General features: G+C 47.0%; 1 protein-coding gene across 2 annotated transcripts in view; it reads left to right on the forward strand.

The window, feature by feature from the left end:
- OAT (ornithine aminotransferase) overlaps positions 1-5,020 on the forward strand; it is an 18,132-nt gene that overhangs the window by 1,239 nt on the left and 11,873 nt on the right. The window contains exon 2 of one of the 2 annotated variants that reach the window (XM_012723890.1): positions 3,524-3,619. The exons of the other annotated variant lie outside the window; for it this stretch is intronic. The gene's annotated coding sequence lies outside the window, so the exon portion shown is untranslated. The remainder of the gene's footprint in view (positions 1-3,523; positions 3,620-5,020) is intronic. 2 annotated transcript variants of the gene reach the window in all.

The following is a 5,020-nucleotide window of genomic DNA, read 5'->3' on the forward strand; positions in this document are numbered from 1 at the left end:
GCGGTCTCATCTCTGTCAGTTTGTCTGATCTTCCCAAGTGTTCTACCGGGTGACAAATTAGGGTGAGAAATGAAGGGGGGAAATGAAGTGGCTTTGCCTTGCAGATCACCAAGCTACAGTTTCTCAGTTCTGAGTCTCCCCTTTGGGAGTGGGAGAGTAAGTCTCTGCAAAAACGCGAATCCTCTCATTTTGTACCTGTAACTCACTTATATTTAGCTTTGTATCCAAATTCTTGATCTTGCCCGATTGAAATAAGCAATAGACTTTGATTCATTACCCTGGATCTACCTGCAGAGAATCTAGTTCCTGACGGAAAAAGGTGCAAGTATGGAAGTAAACTCTTAGGAGACATAAGATTTAAAATAAACTTAATTTTGGGTTTACAGTTTTGCAGGACAGCTTTGTGCCCCTCTCCCCAAACCCAGTATAACTTTAAATAGTAAAAGTCTTTAAAAAACATACTTTACCCCCTCAGAGAGCCTAATGTGTGTTTTCTCCAGTGTGCCTTTATTCTTGTGTGCATATTTTTTTCTTTATGCACACAAGAACTGGGGGGTAGGCCAGAGATGGGGGGTGGTGAGAGGATTCACCAGAGACAGAGTGGGGATCAGGACAAACAGATCTACTGAAATCCACTGAGGGGAGAAGCAGGGGAGACAGGAGAGGTGTGGTCACTCCCTGGGCAGGCCTTTGCTCAGGCATTCTTGGTGGTATTTCTGAGACTCAGCCCCTAGGCTCCAGGGAGGTCCTCCTTGTGTGCATTTTTTATGCTCTTACCAAACTTCGGATAAAAGAATGATGAATGGACCAGACCCTGGAGGTGTGTATGGATGTGGCCTCGTTGGGCCAATCCTTTTTCAATAGTAGTACTTGGAGTGTTTGCCAATGACGCACTTGTGTTTTACCAGGTTACATAAAAAAAAAGCACAAAAAATAACAAAAAAAATACTTATGTTGGCAAAACTTTTGGAATGTAGTGGTTACCTCAAGAAAAGTAAATATTTGACAAATAGAGTGAAACCAAATTTACTCAAGTGGGATATTTTAAGTAATGAAAACACTTTTACAGTGGTTTAAAAAGTAGTACTTCATAGTGTATACCGAATTAACCCTTCACACTACTGCCTTTTATGGGAATTCCACTTAGGGCATGCTCTAGTGTAGAGCATTGCTCGGAGAAGGATTTTGCTAATTATTTACGTGGGTTACTGAGGACAGTGTCACATTTTTGCTGTCCAGGACTGCGTGTGGGCAGGGTTCAGTGGCTGGCAGCCTGGAGTGGTCACATTGTGCGTGTTATTTTGACTCTGTTTGAAACCTACTGAACTCTGGATAGAAAGGTTCCTCAGGAGCTTCTGAATCTGAGCCAGTTCTAGACTCGGGGCTCCGGTGTGGCGGCTCACCTCCTTTTCCACCCAGAGACCTGCAGGGCTTCAGGTGTCTCTGGCATCACCTGCCGCCCGGGTTCTGCACACAGCCAGCATCCAGGCTCTATGGGTGCAGGCTTGAAGACCTGGTTTCTAGCCCAGCAGGACTCTAGAGGGGCAGCTGGGAGAGGCAGACCTGATGATGCTCTGATGTACTCCAGGTAAATTTAAATCCTGGCCTCCAACCATGGATTTTCCACTTACGCTGCTTTTCCCAGCCCCTTTGGAAGAGGGCATTATCGATGTTGGCTATTTTAAGCCCATCTTAATTCTGCTCTAATATTTCTCGTGCTGTGCCAATCACAGTAACTTGCACACAGAAGGTTCTTTATGGGAATAGACAGTGCATCTGGTGGGTTGTGATGGGTCTAAGGGCTTTTCCCAGCTGAAAGAAAGTGCTGGAGCTCCTCTTTAAAAACCTTCAGAGAGAGAGCATTAGTAATGGTTTTTCATTAACTTGACATTCTTTAATAAAATTTCCGGAACTGGGCAGAGGAATGGATCTTGTTACATTCACATTACATGTGAATGTTACAGATTCACTTGTAATGTTGTATGAGGATAGTTTAATTTTTTTTTTCATTTTTCTTTTTTGATTAGTGCCCCTGGGCCTGATACTAGTGAAGCCAGAGTTGTAGACCTTGATAGCAAGACCATCATAGAGAGTAGTTTTTAGTTTTGGGTTTGATCCCCAGACCCCTGAAGCACATGAACTTACAGGGAAAATGTGGAAAGCACCCTAGAAAGACAAACTCTCTGAGCCCCCCGCCCCCCCATGTAAACAGTCTCTATTTTGCAATTGAACATTGTGTGTAATTTTATTTTCTCCCTTAAACACCCTGATACACCTGTATCATTAAAACTGATCATATGGCTGTAGTTGCCACATCTGTGCTGCCAGTCCATTCTCTTTGTGTCATCTTACATGTTAACTCCATGTTGCTGATTTTCTGTTTTTTTTTTTTTTTTAAGACTTATTTATTTGTACATATAGAACTGGGTCACAGGCCAGAGGTGTAGGGGCAGTGACAGGATTCCCCAGAGACAGAGTGGGGAGCAGAACAGGTCGACTTGACGAAGTACACTTCTAGGGGAGCAGTGGGCAGGTCAGGAGAGGTCTGCCGTGCTCTGTGGGTCACCTCTGGAGCAGGCTGGCGGCAGGGATCCCAGGGATCTGGTGGCAGTGTTAGGTGGCAGGGATCGGTGGGGATGGAACTCATGGGGAAGTGGCCTTAGCTTCTTAGTGCTGTGCTTAACCCTTTGCGCCACCAGGGAGGGCCTGATTTTCTGGTTTTTAAAGAGAAATCTGCATTTACTGCCCTGAATGTAGCTGCCTTTCAACTAATATCTGTTGAAAGAAAAGTAGCAGCAAACGCTAAGGACACATGCTCACACAGTTGCTGCTGCTATAGCGCCTGTTTTTTTGTTGTTTTTTTTTAATCTCGTGTTTGTCTACAGCACTGTAGGTGTCAGGTGGACTGTCCCACTCAGCACCTGCTCGTGCGACGCCCCTACCACCCAGAGTTCCCCAGCACCAGCCAGTCGCCACTCTGCCTGACCTGCCTCCGGCCCAGAATTCTGTTGTCAGAGTCTGAGCATTTTTGTTTTGTGTGTTGAAAGTGAAATCTTAACTGGCGGCTTCCTCCCTCTAATTTGCTTTACTTTGGTTACTCCCAGTAAGGCCCATCCATGTTGTCCCAAAGGGCAAGATTTTATCTTTCTTTCTGATTATTCCCTTAAGCCACTAACAGGAGAGGGCGTGTGCTGGCTGAAGAGTGCACTTGGAAAGCTGCTGTCACTTTTCTTCTGGAAAGGTGTCTCCAGCGTAGAGAGTGCCTGGCACTGTGCCTCCTTGATCATTCAGTCAAGATAAAAGTCATTGTTCATTTCCCTCTCGAGCTGGCCACGGGAGCATTCTCACGAAGCAGGTGTAAAAAGCCCAGAAAATAAGTAGAAACCATGTTTTGAACCGAGCAGTAATGCTTTGGGGAAATTCTTTGGGGCACTTCCCCAATCTAGTGAATCTTGCATAAGTTTCAGCTTGAGGACCTTCTTAGAAACACATACTCATGCATACACTTTTGCGTATATTTCAGGAGTGCTTGGTGTCTCGGAAACTGAAGTGAACTGTCCCTGGGTCTCAGCTTGCAGTTCTGTGTTCTGGTCTGAAGTGTGGCGAGGAAGGCCTGCGGGTGAGCCTGGCAAGCCAGGATGCTGGGTGGGCTGGATACTTTCGAATTCTAAACACACTGCATTTGCGGGGTGGGCCAAGTGGAAGGGGCAGCCACCCACTGGGGAGGATGTTCTGCCCATTTCTGCTCATTTGGCAGCTGAGTGCAGGGGGTGGGCTGGGGGCGGTGTCTGCATGCTTGGGCCTGTAGTGGGTAGCGTTAGGTTGAAACACGAGTGAATTCGTCTTTAAAAAAGTACACATGGGCCCTTCCTGGTGGCGCAGCGGGTTAAAGCACAGCACTAAGAAGCTTAAGCCACTTCCGCATGAGTTTGATCCCCGCCTGCCCCGGAGGAGATCCAGGAGGAGATCCACAGGGCGCGGCAGACCTCTCCTGGCCTGCCCACTGCTCCCCTCAGCAGTGTATCTCAGTACATCGGCCTGGTCTGCTCCCCACTCTGTCTCTGGGGAAGCCTGTCACCCTCCTCATCCTTGGCCTATACCCCAATTCTGTATAAATAAATAAATAAATCTTTTTTTTTTTTTAAAGTACATGTGTGGGACATACTCAGTCTGCCTAGTTCTGGCAAATTTCTGCTAATCTTGAATTTATCCATAAAGACACTTTTCTCTCCAAATGTGATTCGTTATGCGTGGTTTTCCATTTCCTTTTTGTTCTTAGCGTCCTCCTGAGCTCAGCCTACACTGTCCATGTGCAGCCGGATGCACAGCCCCAAAAAGCACTGGGGGAAGTGCTGGCTGTGGCAGCCGCCTCACTGCTAGTTCCACCTGTTGGATTTACTGTAAAGTTCTCCCAAAGCTACTTGCTATAAATCACAAAGTGTTTTTTCCCCTAGGGTTTTTGCCTTTCACTTCGGTTTATTTTTTTAAAGGTTTACTTTTTATTCACTTCTGCATATAAGAACTGTGGTATAGGACAGAGGTGCAAGGGCAGGAGGAAGGGGGAGAGGGTTCACATAGACAGTGGGGAGCAGAATAGGGGGACTGACTGAAATGCAGCGTTGAGGGGAGCAGCAGGCAAAGAAGGAGAGGTCTGCTGTACATTGTGGGTCAGCTCCCTTGCTGGGGATCGAACTCAGGTCAAGCTCAGGCCGTGTGGCTGGTGGTAGCTTCATGGCACTGAGGCTTAACCCCTGCGCCACCAGGGAGGCCCCGGTTTACAATGGTCTTGAAGTTTTGGGTCTGACTGAGTGGGCTACCGTCTGTAGTTGCTGTCATCTGAGCCTTCACCTCTACCCTGCGTTCCTTTTGCCTTAGAATGGGTCTCATTACCCCTCTCTGATGGGGTTCAGATGTTGGGGTGCAGATAAATGGGGTCCTGCATCTTGAGAAATTTTGGCAGTTTCCTGTTCATCTGGACACGGACAGTTTACGAAAGACGTTTGCAGAGACACACGGGCAT

This window comes from Condylura cristata, unplaced genomic scaffold (genome assembly GCF_000260355.1).
Source record: "Condylura cristata isolate star-nosed mole 26May11 unplaced genomic scaffold, ConCri1.0 scaffold00011, whole genome shotgun sequence".
NCBI classification, from domain to species: domain Eukaryota; kingdom Metazoa; phylum Chordata; class Mammalia; order Eulipotyphla; family Talpidae; genus Condylura; species Condylura cristata.